The sequence below is a fragment of the Lampetra planeri genome, unplaced genomic scaffold, assembly GCF_965212315.1.
Source record: "Lampetra planeri unplaced genomic scaffold, kcLamPlan1.2.h2 scaffold_168, whole genome shotgun sequence".
NCBI lineage: Eukaryota > Metazoa > Chordata > Hyperoartia > Petromyzontiformes > Petromyzontidae > Lampetra > Lampetra planeri.
In genome coordinates this window covers 28,185-43,306 of record NW_027614413.1, presented here as the reverse complement: position 1 = coordinate 43,306, position 15,122 = coordinate 28,185, and the positions used below count along the sequence as shown (strand labels likewise).

General features: G+C 51.8%; 1 long non-coding RNA gene across 1 annotated transcript; it reads right to left on the bottom strand.

The window, feature by feature from the left end:
* Positions 1-3,987: 3,987 nt before the first annotated feature.
* Positions 3,988-13,649, bottom strand: LOC144739729 (uncharacterized). The gene is made up of 3 exons (XR_013589494.1): positions 12,294-13,649; positions 10,217-10,286; positions 3,988-6,461 (listed from the first exon to the last, which is right to left on the bottom strand). It is a non-coding gene; the product is annotated as an uncharacterized LOC144739729 (long non-coding RNA).
* Between the last annotated feature and the right edge of the window lie 1,473 nt (positions 13,650-15,122).

The window sequence follows — 15,122 nt, the reverse complement described above, 5'->3', positions numbered from 1 at the left end:
TGTACACTGCGTGTGTGTACACTGCGTGTGTGTACACTGCGTGTGTGTACACTGCGTGTGTGTACACTGTGTACAGCGTGTGTGTACACTGTGTACAGCGTGTGTGTACACTGTGTACATTGTGTGTGTACACTGTGTACATTGTGTGTGTACACTGTGTACATTGTGTGTGTACACTGTGTACATTGTGTGTGTACACTGTGTACATTGTGTGTGTACACTGTGTACATTGTGTGTGTACACTGTGTGTGTGTACACTGTGTGATGGCTGGGTGTATGGAATTTATGTGGTTGAGGAATTAGTCTAGAGCAGGCCGGCCATGTGGCCAGATGACAAAAGTGTCATCTACGTACCTCTTCCACAAGGTCGGGCGTAGAGTGGCAGTCTGGATGGCGTCAGTCTCAAATTTCTCCATGAAGACGTTGGCTACAACCGGAGAAAAACTGACAAGCAGGTCGTCTGGGGACAGGGAAACGTCGTGAGAATTGTATTTTATTATGTTTAATTTTTATTATTTTATTATTTCCCTTCTACGTGACTTTACCGAAAGAACCAAGAAGATTTACTGTTTGTTTTCTACCTGATGACGATTGCTTGTGTTGCAATCGAAACGTCCTATTCTATTATTTAATTTATTTCCTTTCTACGTTACTTTACCGAAAGAACCAAAAAGCAAAATGAAAATTCGCTGAAATAACTTGACCAACATGGTTGCTTCTTCTTGGTTCTTTCGGTAAAGTCACGTAGAAGGGAAGTAATAAAATAATACAAATAAAACATAATAAAATAATTCTCACGACGTTTATTATGTTTTATTTATATTATTTTATTACTTCCCTTCTACGCGACGACTTTACCGAAAGAAGAAAGAAGATGAATCCCTGCTGCAGTCACGAAAGCTTTAAATCGAAATTTAACATGGTTGCTGCAGCGCCACCGTGTGGCCACATAGTGCAACTGCAGCGCCTCAGCGCGCTAATTGTAGCAGTGGAACTGTTCGGTGTCTTCACCGCTTCATTGCAGCCAACCCGCAGCAGCGTGGGGGGGGGGGGCTGGTCACGTGGGTGGGGGAGGGGCGGGGCTGGTCACGTGGGCTGGGGGAGGGGCGGGGCTGGTCACGTGGGCTGGGGGAGGGGCGGGGCTGGTCACGTGGGGGGGAGGGGCTGGTCACGGGGGGGGGTGGGGGGGGCTGGTCACGTGGGTGGGTGGGGGGGAGGGGCTGGTCACGTGGGTGGGGGGGGGCTGGTCACGTGGGCTGGGGGAGGGGCGGGGCTGGTCACGTGGGCTGGGGGAGGGGGAGGGGCGGGGCTGGTCACGTGGGCTGGGGGAGGGGCGGGGCTGGTCACGTGGGCTGGGGGAGGGGGAGGGGCGGGGCTGGTCACGTGGGCTGGGGGAGGGGGCGGGGCTGGTCACGTGGGCTGGGGGAGGGGGAGAGGCGGGGCTGGGCACGTGGGCTGGGGGAGGGGGAGGGGCGGGGCTGGTCACGTGGGCTGGTGGAGGGGGGCGGGGCTGGTCACGTGGGCTGGGGGAGGGGCGGGGCTGGTCACGTGGGCTGGGGGAAGGGCGGGGCTGGTCACGTGGGCTGGGGGAGGGGGAGGGGCGGGGCTGGTCACGTGGGCTGGGGGAGGGGGCGGGGCTGGTCACGTGGGCTGGGGGAGAGGGAGGGGCGGGGCTGGGCACGTGGGCTGGGGGAGGGGGAGGGGCGGGGGCTGGTCACGTGGGCTGGGGGAGGGGGGCGGGGCTGGTCACGTGGGCTGGGGGAGGGGCGGGGCTGGTCACGTGGGCTGGGGGAGGGGCGGGGCTGGTCACGTGGGCTGGGAGAGGGGGAGGGGCGGGGCTGGTCACGTGGGCTGAGGGAGGGGCGGGGCTGGTCACGTGGGCTGGGGGAGGGGCGGGGCTGGTCACGTGGGCTGGAGAGAGGGGGAGGGGCGGGGCTGGTCACGTGGGCTGAGGGAGGGGCGGGGCTGGTCACGTGGGCTGGGGGAGGGGCGGGGCTGGTCACGTGGGCTGGGGGAGGGGGAGGGGTTGTTTAGGGCGCCCACGCGCGTGGTGACGTCATCGCGCTCGGGTTCGTGGGCGCCCCCGTGCGTGCTGACGTCATCGTGCTCGGGTTGGCGGGCGCCCCCGTGCGTGCTGACGTCATCGCGCTCGGTTTGGTGGGCGCCCCCGTGCGTGGTGACGTCATCGCGCTCGGTTTGGTGGGCGCCCCGTGCGTGGTGACGTCATCGCGCTCGGGTTGGTGGGCGCAGCCGTGCGTGGTGACGTCATCGCGCTCGGTTTGGTGGGCGCCCCCGTGCGTGCTGACGTCATCGCGCTCAGGTAGATAGGCGCCCCCGTGCGTGGTGACGTCATCGCGCGGGGGGGGAGGGGCTGGTTACGTGGGCGGGGGGGGGCTGGTAACGTGGGCGGGGGGGGGGCTGGTCACGTGGGCGGGGGGGGGGCTGGTCACGTGGGCGGGGTAGGGGAGGGAATGGTAACGTGGGCAGATGGGGAGGAGCTGGTCACGTGGGCGGGGGGCTGGTCACGTGGGCGGGGGGGGGCTGGTTGGGGCGCCCCCGTGCGTGATGACGTCATCGCGCTCGGGTTGGTGGGCGCCCCCGTGTGGTGACGTCATCGCGCTCGGGTTGGCGGGCGCCCCCGTGCGTGGTGACGTCATCGCGCTCGGGTTGGCGGGCGCCCACGTGTGTGGTGACGTCATCGCGCTCGTGGTGGTGGGCGGTCCCCCCACTTACGAACACCACCCCCCCCCCCGCAAACCCCCACTTACGAACACCCCCCCCCCCTCATACCCCCACTTACGAACACCACTCCCCCGCATACCCCCACTTACGAACACCACCCCCCCGCATTCCCCCACTTACGAACACCACCCCCCCCGCATACCCCCACTTACGAACACCACCCCCCCCGCATACCCCCACTTACGAACACCACCCCCCCCGCATACCCCCACTTACGAACACCACCCCCCCCGCATACCCCCACTTACGAACACCACCCCCCGCATTCCCCCACTTACGAACACCACCCCCCCCGCATACCCCCACTTACGAACACCACCCCCCGCATTCCCCCACTTACGAACACCACCCCCCGCATTCCCCCACTTACGAACACCACCCCCCGCATTCCCCCACTTACGAACACCACCCCCCGCATACCCCCACTTACGAACACCACCCCCCGCATTCCCCCACTTACGAACACCACCCCCCCCGCATACCCCCACTTACGAACACCACCCCCCCCCCCCGCATACCCCCACTTACGAACACCACCCCCCCCCCCCCCCGCATACCCCACTTACGAATAATAACAGGGGAGTCATTTGTGAGTGCGAAGGGACTGGTGGCCACGGGAGGTAATCATCACCAGCGGTGCCAGGCTAGGTGTCTGTACCCCCCCCACTCACCCCCCGGTGCCAGGCTAGGTGTCTGTACCTCCCCCCCCACTCACCCCCCTCTCTCTCTGTGTCTCTCTCTCTGCTTGTTAAATCATCACCACCACGATGCCAGGCTAGGTGCCTGTACCTCCCCCCACTCACCCCCCCCCCCGGTGCCAGGCTAGGTGTCTGTACCCACCCCCACTCACCCCCCCTCTCTCTGTCTCTCTCTGCTTGTTAAATCATCACCACCACGGTGCCAGGCTAGGTGTCTCTACCCCCTCCCACTCACCCCCGGTGCCAGGCTATACGGGCGATCTTTGTGTGTTGGGAGCAAGTTTGAGTGTCATGTAACCGTGGGAGTTGAACGGGCGCCTGCTGCTACTGACAATCGTTGACAACGGTTGGATAGACGCTGATAGACACACACACAGACAAGACCAGGTGGACAGACACAGACAAGAGGAACAGAGACTGAAAAAGATACACAGAGACTAAAAAACACAGGCAGAGAGACACACAGAGGCGAACAGAGATGTTGAATCGAACTCGCTGAACTCGCTCCATTGAAAGAGATTCCTCGATCTTTGTCCATCCCCAGAAGTCGTTCTAGTTTCTATTTATTTCATTGTGTGTGGTGTGTAGTGTAAGCCATGTGGGATATCGATGTACACGGACATGAACAACATCAGCAGACAAGACGTCTTTCATACTCTTTGGTTCTTTCGGTAAAGTCACATAAATTTTTAATTCGTGTTGTTGAGAATGTATCTCCTCTACGTGTAACTTTAAGTGGTTTGCCTTGTAACAGATGAATGATCCGAGTGTGCTCCCTATTTCAAAGACAATGAGTTGCTCCAGAGGGAGACGCTTCCTGAACACACAAAAAAACCCTTTGACCTGTATCACAAGAACAATGAGCCTCACCTGAGTGATCTGTACAGGTTACTTGCAAAACACACACTGTGTCCTAACATCACTTATTCAATGTTTGACCCTTATAGACAAAATGGTACATGTACGCACACAATCAGACAAGTATTCATTCAAAATTAGTGACAGGCATATTAACAAAATTGAATTACTGCACTGAAATATACTGCATTAGGTTACATTGCATTAACAAGAAGCTAATTTAAAAAAATACGCACCGTCTGCTTAACAGTGTATGTACAACATACTAATGCACCATTCAAAACGAGTCGGCCATTGCATGCTGGTGTCTGGGTCAAAATTGATAAAAATTCTAAACATTACCTACAAACTCCACAACTGAGATGCCACATCAACCATCGCCCCCTACTGACAGGCTCTTGTCCACATGCAGGCCGGTGCAGGGCCACCACCTTGTGCCACACAGGGGCAGCTGCTACTTGGGGATGCTCTTCGAGTGTTTGAGACGAGAAACGATACAAAACTCCGAATTGCCGAGGCAATTAAGCAAGCACAATATAAATGCAATTGATAACATTGAATGCTTGGGAGCTTATTGGCATTCGCTCCTGGTTAGAGGTCTACCCAACACACAGGTCCACAAAGACTGGCCGCTCTTACCCTGCAGGTTGAACCTAGGAACTGAGTGTTCAACTTCACATTCTTGTCATTAGAGGCCTGTGACAATGGTGCATCTATTGGAGCGGCATCGTCTAAGGCAGTGGTTCTTAACCTTGTTGGAGGTACTGAACCCCACCAGTTTCATATGCGCATTCACAGAACCCTTCTTAATTGGAAAAATAAAATATTTTTTCAAATTGAAAACATAGGTACATGTTTTACTGGTGCACAATCATATGAGTCAGGTGTGTGTCTTAACCTCCGCCGAACCCCTGAGACTGACTCACCGAACCCCTGGGGTTCGATCGAACCCAGGTAAAGAACCACTGGTCAAAGGCTTACGCATCTCCCGGGTCTCCATTTGACTTTGTATTGTCTCGGAGGAAGTCCACCCACACCTCCACTTCCACAAACTGCTGGGAGTCGCCTCGCTCTGCCTCACAGTCAGAATTCTCCTCCTGCTTCACGTTGCCTCCATCGATGTGAAAGTCCGATTTGGGAGTTGAATCTTCATCTTCACATTTTACCTTCACTTCTTCGCTTTTCACGTCTTCACATTTCACCTTCACCTCTTCATATCTCACCTTGATTTCTTTAAAAGTGTCCAAGCTGGGATTTTCTTCCAGTTCTTGTTTGATGAGGGATGGGCTCATTGCGGCACTTTGACTTTCACAAGCTGATTTCACACTCCACTCCTGGTGGATCTTCTGATGCTTGCGTGATCTCTGGTGTTTTTGAAGATGTGCTAACTGAGCAAACGCCTTCCCGCACGGAATGCACTTGAAGGGTTTCTCTCCCGTGTGTGTTCTCTGGTGTGCTATAAGAGAAGATGCATTTATAAACGACTTCCCACACACACTGCACTTGAAGGGTTTCTCTCCCGTGTGTGTTCTCTGGTGTATTACAAGAGTAGATGAACGTGTAAACGCCTTTCCACACACACTGCACTTGAAGGGTTTCTCTCCTGTGTGTGTTCTCTGGTGTATTACAAGAGTAGATGAATGTGAAAATGCCTTCCCACACACACTGCACTTGAAGGGTTTTTCTCCCGTGTGCGTTCTCTGGTGTGCTACAAGATGAGCTGAAAGTGCAAACGTCGTCCCACACACACTGCACTTGAAGGGTTTTTCTCCCGTGTGTGTTCTCTGGTGTGCTACAAGATGAGCTGAAAGTGCAAACGTCTTCCCACACACACTGCACTTGAAGGGTTTCTCTCCCGCGTGTATTCTCTGGTGTTTTACAAGATGAGCTGAACGTGTAAACGCCCTCCCACACACACTGCACTTGAAGGGTTTCTCTCCCGTGTGTGTTCTCTGGTGTATTACAAGAGCAGATGACTGTGTAAACGCCTTCCCACACACACTGCACTTGAAGGGTTTCTCTCCTGTGTGAGTTCTCTGGTGCCGTGTCAAATTTCCAGGACGATCCGTGCTGAATGCACACCGGTCGCATTGTTGCCTTTTTGCACCGAGCTGCGCCGAGTGCCTTTGCTCCATGAGACCAATTCTGCAGAGGCAGCGACAGCTGCAGACAGAAACAAAGAATATCCACACCATCTACACGTCAGTATCGAGGCACAGAGGAATGCATATACACAGTCACACGTGACTTACACGTCTATAGTTATTCATATATTTATGATATAGTAAAAAAAAGTGTCCCAAATTCATCACACGGGCTGTTATGGTACACAATGAGAGGGCAAATGGTCATAAACATGCCTGGAAGCCCTCGTATCTTCAAAATGAACGTTAACCCGAAACTCAGAGCACACAATTTCAGCTGTTTGGCTTCAAAATAAATGTTTATGAAAGCTAAATTCAGCTGACATAGCAAAGGGTGTTGAAAATAATACTATTTGTGTCATGCACAAATGCATAAATTAATGTTCAATCGCAACTTAGAGGTGTGAAGCCAGGCACAGATGTCCTTGATTGCTGGGATGAGCAGTTCCGACTTCAGCTGCTGCACGTGTGTGCTGTGATCACTTCCTGACTCCATTCTTACAAAGAGTTCCAGAGGAAAACTAAAATAAACTACTGTTTTGATATAACCTCTGTGCTCAATAGAGTTAATAGACTTTACTGCAAATACAAACTTGACACTGTCACACACTCAGAGGTGGAGCCAGGATTTTCAGGTAGGGGGGGAAACCCCTCCAGCAATGAAAAATTACAGGAGTTGTTAGTAAGTAAGGAGTTGTTAGTGAGAAAGGACTTGTCCCTTGCTTTTCATTCGACGCGTGTGATCGTCATCGCGCTCGCTGAACGTGTTGATGCCTTCAGGAAAGAAAAATAAACTTTTGTATTTTGGGGGGGGGGGGGGGGAAATGACCATGACGTATGTGGCGTCAACCCGCATCACACCTGAGCTAAGCGCTCTGCAATGCTTACCCCCCTACCACATGGCTCTTTGCGCGCCGTACTTCTACAGCTGTTCACAGCGTGCCGGGAGATTTTAGGTGGCGCTTCGCTCCTGGCCGATTAAGTCATTGGCTTCTCGGAGTTTCAATCCTAATCCGTGTGAAGAACGGGTACAACTGCCATCTTAAATATAAAGCAGAACTTACACCTGTTTGTTTGTGTGAAGCAGCAAAAACTCTCCAACGCTGAGCTCTGGCGTCATGAAATTTTCACAGCTTATGCTGTCTGGAATGTCTAAGCGAGCGCCGCGTCATTCCCTTCCCGAGTGGCAAAAATCGACCTGACGTAGCAGTGGGTTCAGGTTGAATTTCCTTGAGTGAAAACATCCGATTTAGGTAAATTGAAGTGTTTCGGCTTCCTTCTTGCAAGCATCAATTTTTTCAGGGTTTTTCATTGAATTATGAGGGAATATTAAATTAATCCAAGACAAGAATCCAAGTCCCGGGCAAAGCCGGGTAGTGAAGCTAGTTACTAATAAACCCCAATGATCCTATCGAAATTACGGATTTCTATCGGATCGTTGGGGGGGCACGTGCCACCCCACCCCCACTGGCTCCACCACTCTCACACACTGGCAGCATGGTTCACAGGTGGTGGTGTATCCAGACCCACGCCTGGCCACCTTCACCTGCTCAGTATTAATGCTTCCTCACTCCACCAAGTAATTCATTGAGGATCAACCAACACAGCCGAGGCTGCGTGTCTCTCTGTGGTGAGATGTTAACTACCTGTCCTGGCATACAGGAAGTCGTGGGTTCGATCCCGACCCTGACGCCTGCTGTATATTTGTAGTTTACGTGTCTCTCTCTCTCTCCCCGTGGTCGCGTGGATTTCCTTCCCGATCCCCGGGTTTCCCCTCCACACGTCTATAGTGAACACCGCCACGTGTCTATAGTGAACACCTCCACGTGTCTATAGCGAACACCTCCACGTGTCTATAGTGAACACCACCACGTGTCTATAGTGAACACTGCCACGTGTCTATAGTGAACACCTCCACGTGTCTATAGTGAACACCGCCACGTGTCTATAGCGAACACCGCCACGCGTCTATAGTGAACACCTCCACGTGTCTATAGCGAACACCTCCACGTGTCTATAGTGAACACCTCCACGTGTCTATAGTGAACACCTCCACGCGTCTATAGTGAACACCTCCACGTGTCCAGAGTGAACACCGCCACGCGTCTATAGTGAACACCTCCACGCGTCTATAGTGAACACCGCCACGTGTCTATAGTGAACACCTCCACGTGTCTATAGTGAACACCTCCACGTGTCTATAGTGAACACCGCCACGCGTCTAGAGTGAACACCTCCACGTGTCTATAGTGAACACCTCCACGCGTCTATAGTGAACACCTCCACGTGTCTATAGTGAACACCGCCACGCGTCTATAGTGAACACCTCCACGCGTCTATAGTGAACACCGCCACGTGTCTATAGTGAACACCTCCACGCGTCTATAGTGAACACCGCCACGTGTCTATAGTGAACACCGCCACGCGTCTATAGTGAACACCTCCACGCGTCTATAGTGAACACCGCCACGTGTCTATAGTGAACACCTCCACGCGTCTATAGTGAACACCGCCACGTGTCTATAGTGAACACCTCCACGCGTCTATAGTGAACACCGCCACGTGTCTATAGTGAACACCGCCACGCGTCTATAGTGAACACCGCCACGTGTCCAGAGTGAACACCGCCACGCGTCTATAGTGAACACCTCCACGTGTCCAGAGTGAACACCGCCACGCGTCTATAGTGAACACCTCCACGTGTCCAGAGTGAACACCGCCACGTGTCTATAGTGAACACCTCCACGTGTCTATAGTGAACACCGCCACGTGTCTATAGTGAACACCTCCACGCGTCTATAGTGAACACCGCCACGCGTCTATAGTGAACACCTCCACGCGTCTAGAGTGAACACTGCCACGTGTCTATAGTGAACACCGCCACGCGTCTAGAGTGAACACTGCCACGTGTCTATAGTGAACACCTCCACGTGTCCAGAGTGAACACCTCCACGCGTCCAGAGTGAACACCTCCACGTGTCCAGAGTGAACACCTCCACGTGTCTATAGTGAACACCACCACGCGTCCAGAGCGAACACCGCCACGTATCTAGAGTGAACACCGCCACGCGTCTAGAGTGAACACCGCCACGCGTCCAGAGTGAACACCACCACGCGTCTAGAGTGAACACCACCACGTGTCTAGAGTGAACACCGCCTCGCGTCTAGAGTGAACACTGCCACACGTCTAGAGCGAACACCGCCACGCGTCCAGAGTGAACACCACCACGCGTCTAGAGTGAACACCACCACGTGTCTAGAGTGAACACCGCCACGCGTCTAGAGTGAACACCGCCACACGTCTAGAGCGAACACCGCCACGCGTCCAGAGTGAACACCACCACGCATCTAGAGTGAACACCACCACGCGTCTAGAGCGAACACCGCCGTGTCTAGAGCGAACACCGCCACGCGTCTAGAGTGAACACCGCCACGTATCTAGAGTGAACACCACCACGCGTCTAGAGCGAACACCGCCACGTGTCTAGAGTGAACACCGCCACGTGTCTAGAGCGAACACCGCCACGTGTCTAGAGTGAACACCACCACGCGTCTAGAGTGAACACCGCCACGTATCTAGAGTGAACACCACCACGCGTCTAGAGCGAACACCGCCACGTGTCTAGAGTGAACACCGCCACGTGTCTAGAGCGAACACCGCCACGTGTCTAGAGTGAACACCACCACGCGTCTAGAGCGAACACCGCCACGTGTCTAGAGTGAACACCACCACGCGTCTAGAGTGAATACCACCACGCTGTTGACAAGCCTCACCTTGTTGTTGTTGTTGTGGGCAGGTCGCTTCTGAAAACAAGAGCGGTACAGCAGCTCAAGCGGGCGTGGCCTGGTCAGAAATGAAAAAAAACTGTGTGAATATTTAAAACAAAACAAGTTACAAAGTAGCGAGCCAGGTGAAGGGAAATTAAAACTTAAGCAAGATACTCTTTCGGTAAAGTCACGTAGGTAAAACATTAAAATTAATGAAAGTAAAATAAAATATTTTATTTTATTTTATATTATTTTACTTTCATTAATTTTAATGTTTTACCTACGTGACTTTACCGAAACAACCTAAGAATATGAATCATTGCAGTCACGAAAGCTTCAAATCTAGAAGAAACTCTTTGGTTCTTTCGGTAAAGTCACGTAGAATAAATAAATAAAATAATAGCATACGACATTTCGATTGCAACACAAGCAATCATCATCAGGTACAAATGAAAGAGAAAAAAAACCTAGTAAACTTAGAAATGTAGTGCAATACAACACAGAGAGTCGGCTAACATAACAGTCAACAGCCCACCTGGTTGATAACGTTCTTCCAAAGATTGCTCAATTTGAGAGAGAGACACGGAGACACATAGACAGACACATAAGCAGAGAGAGAGAGAGAGATGACACATAGACACACAGAGAGAGATGACAGAGAGACACACAGAGACACACAGAGACACACAGAGACACACACAGAAACAACGCCTCTGTGTCGAGGCCTTAAATAGAGAGAGAGGGGGGCAGAGAGAGAGAGGAGGGTAGAGAAAGGGGCAGAGAGATGGGTGGTGGTGGGAATCCGGTTTCAAGTACCACCATCCCTCTCAAAAGAATTCTCTCATCAAAACGCTATACCGCAGAGCCAATGGCATTTCTGACCAACACCACTTGGCCGGTGAATTAAGTCATGTACATCGGGCCCTCAGGATGAACGGATACTCTGACCGCACTATCCGCCAAGCTGTTTCTCCCACCATACAGAAACAGCCACATGAAACTCCAACCAAAACTATCACGTTGCCATACATAGCAGGCGTGACCAAAAAGATCTCCAAAATTCTAAACAAACATAAGATCCAAGTCCGATTCAGTACAGTGCATAATATCCGTTATTTGATTCCATCTGTGAAGGATGTCGTTCCTGACTTACAGTATCCTGGAGTCTACAAATTGAGTTGCATTTGTGGTGATTGCTACATTGGAGAAACGAAACGTCATGTTTCTGATCGTGTCCGCGAGCACAAGTCAGATCTGAAACACGGCAGAACTGATTCTTCGGCCGTTGCCGATCATTGCTACAACTCGGTGGGCTCTCATGAAATTGTCTTTTCCGAGACCAAGGTTCTCTGCAAGCCTCCTGGCTACCATCAAAGGTTTGTGCACGAAGCCATACAAATATACAAACACAGACATAATTTCAACCGTGATGATGGGTACAAACTTAGTAATCATTGGAAAGATGTTATCAACCACGCAAAAAAGATTTAACTACACTTATTTGCCAATCTTATTTGACAGACAACTATTACAGTTTTACCATGTTTAGTGGTGGTATCCCTGCCACAGGTTGAGTCACAAACCGCACCTCTCCACAACAAAGGCTCAGCCTTTGTTATGCAGTCTATTCTTAGTCTTAAGCCTCACCTTACCATATTAATAATGCGCCCCTTGCACCACGATCTTCTCCAACCATTATATAAACGGAGTGGTAGCTACTGCAAATCTCTCATTTACTTGATACAGCTGTCGTGGCTGTGACGGTACCACCTGAAGACGGAAGCTTGTGTTGCCTCCGAAACGTCGTGATTTTTTATTTTACTTTTTTACATGACTTTACCGAAAAAAGCTAAGAATAAGCGAGAGAATTGAAGCAAACGCGACCAGGCGAGGGCAGGAGGCAAGGCCCCGCGTTGTAAAGTTCCAAAGTGGACATCGCTTCCATGCTCGCTGCTACTCAATTGACATCCCTACGAGAGAGAGAGCGAGGCGCTACCTCGGTAAACAACAACCACCACAACCACCACAACAACAACCACCACAACAACAACCACAATCACCACAACCGCGATGAGAATCTCACCTCGGATTTCAGTGCACGGGCCGAGCGGAAACTTCCCGGTCCCTCGTGACGTCACGCGGCAGCAGGTGACATGACGTCACTTGCGGTGTACGATGACACTCCCCTCCCCACAATGAGCGGCTCGAAACTCGCTACAGCTTTCACGAATAAATTATGTTAATGAGCCGCCAGTCACCGGGCGTGGCTTTGCCCAAATAAGGATTGGCACTGGGACAGATATCGGCAGCGGCCGAGCGCAGGTGACGTCACGCTCAAGAGCGCGGTCGTCGGGGTAGGTGACATGACGTCACTAGCGAGGCACACCTCCCCGTTGCGTTTGACGCCGATGAGATCACGCGGCGCTGTGACGTCAGAGAGCTGGGTCAGAGTTCAAGTTTGTTGACAGAAGGGGAGCGGCAGTGTCGTGGTGAACGCTGCGCTCCGCACCGACCAGCCGAGTTCCATTCCCGCTCGTGGCCAACACCGCCAGTGACGACTTTCTGAGCCGGTCCTGAGCCTCCCCTACGTCGACTCAGCCTCAAACGAGTCCCCGGTGCAGTGTGTCAACATCACTAGCACTGGGGAGACAAAGGCGGCCGGGCGTGGTGCTGGCCACCCACCCCCTCTGTGTGTGCCGTGACGACCTCCACCGGTGCTGCTACTCGCTATGAGCAGCACTTTGTAGATGTCGTGGCTTGGCTCTCCAGCACACCGCTGGCGACATTTCACTTTGACATTTTCACGTCCATAAAAAGAAAATCGCCATACTAACCGATGCCGTTTTTTGGCAAAATTGGCCCAATTTTCCTGGCTTTATTTTTCAACGAAAAGTGCATTCCTTGGTTGTGTTTATAGCCTGAGTAGCCTATATATTACGTTAAAAAGTGGGGAATTTAATGCATTAAATTTTCGAATATAAAAAAGTTCATCGGCATACTGTGCCGATTTTAGGCTCAATAAGCCCAACTTTCACAGCCTTATTTGTCGACAAAAGTTAATTTCTCCATTGTATTTAGCCTTAGTATGCTATGTATTAGATTAAAAGTGGAAAATTTCACGATGAAATGTTCACATCCCAAACAGGAAATTGCCGTTTTTGGCTAAAATTGAACTAATTTTTACAGATGTATTTTTAAACAAAAAGTGCATTCCTCGGTTGTGTTTAGACGAGGTAGCCTATATATTACAATTAAAGTGAGAAATTTCACCATGAAATTTGCTACATTTTCATAGCTAGATTTTCCAATAAAAAGTGAATTCCTCCATTTTGTTAAAGCATTAGTATTCTATATATTACGTAAAAATGGGAAATTTCACAATGAAATTTTCAGATCCCAAAAGAAATCAGCACACAAACTGCACTCCATTGCTGGAAAATACTTCACATCTATGGGACTACCAACACCCTACAGGGACAACCTGCATGCCCTTGCTCAAGAGATCCTACGTGAAATATGCTATTATGCTTGACAGATTCTTACATTTGTAGTGGCGGTACGCGCTGGCAGGGGGGGATCGTGTGAGAGCGCGTCGGGTGTGGCTACATCGCGTGGTGTAGTGGTGGTGCGTGCTGACAAGGGGAGGGATCGTGTGAGAGCGTGTCGGGTGTGGCTACATCGCGGTCCGCAGGCAGATGTCCACATCGCGGTCCGCATAGGCCCCGCCCCCTGGAGCGGAGGACTATATAGGGCGATGTGCAGCAGCACTCGGCGAGTGGGTAACCAGTGAAAACAGAAGACGGAGGAGGAAGAAATAGGGCCCTGAGACCCCTAGCCCCGCTGTCCTTGTAAGGGCCGGGACACTGTGTGGTTCAGAGGCGAGACCGTGGGACCCGGGGCCGGACGTCCTTGTGAGGGCCGGCTGTGGGACCCAGTGGTCGGGACCCATACCCCAGCCGGGGTGGGTCTGTGAGTTCCCCTGGAAGCTACGGGGCCGGAGAGCCCGTGTGTGTGTAGCCGGGTGGAACGCGTAGCGTAGGCTGTAGTTGGCTACACGTGTTATTGTGGCTAAGTGGGTGTTAATAAAAGTGTGCTGCCCGTCAAGTGGTCTCCCGACGTAATTACTATATTACACATTTATTTAGGAAAATTAACCAAAGCTGATGGATGCACAAACAGAAGCCTACACGGAAATCTTGGAAGACATTGAGACTACAAATCGAGTCATTTGTATCATTGATGCACCTGCCAGTACTGGGAAGACCTTTGTTTTGAAACTGCTCCTCGCAAAGGCTCGCCAGAGAGAATTGCTCGAGCTGTGGCATCATCGGGGATTGCTGTGTGAGTCCATGTGTGTGTCTCTTAGTCGATGTGTATAAAGCCATGTGTGCTTAGGTCCATGTGTGTGTGAGTCTACGTGTGTGTTCGAGTCGCTGTATGTGTGTACGTCGATTTGCGTGTTTAACTCCATGTGTGTGTATCTGAAGCGAATGTCTGTATGTGTGTGTCTAAGTCCATGTGTGTGTCTTTTTCACCCGGGCAACGCCGGATACTTCCCACTAGTACTGTTATATCAGCGCACTTCATCTCTCTGTGATGAACCCTGCACTTTATATCACTTTCATGCAGGGGGCGCTGTAAACCTACGCGCCCCCTGCATGAACGACGGAGGAGCAGGGACAGACGTTCGATCGCGTTGGAATCGATCTGCAGACGGCGGTCTTCTGGCACGGCCAGCTCTGTCTCGCCTCATCTCCACCCCGCGAACCCAACCAGGTGAAAGTCCGCATCGAACCGAACCCCAGTAAGGCCATCTACTTAACTAGAGAAAATTCACACGAAATGTCGTTTTCAATGAAGTCTTCCAGATGTAAAATGATATAAGCGTTAATGAAGAAATACAATTATCTAA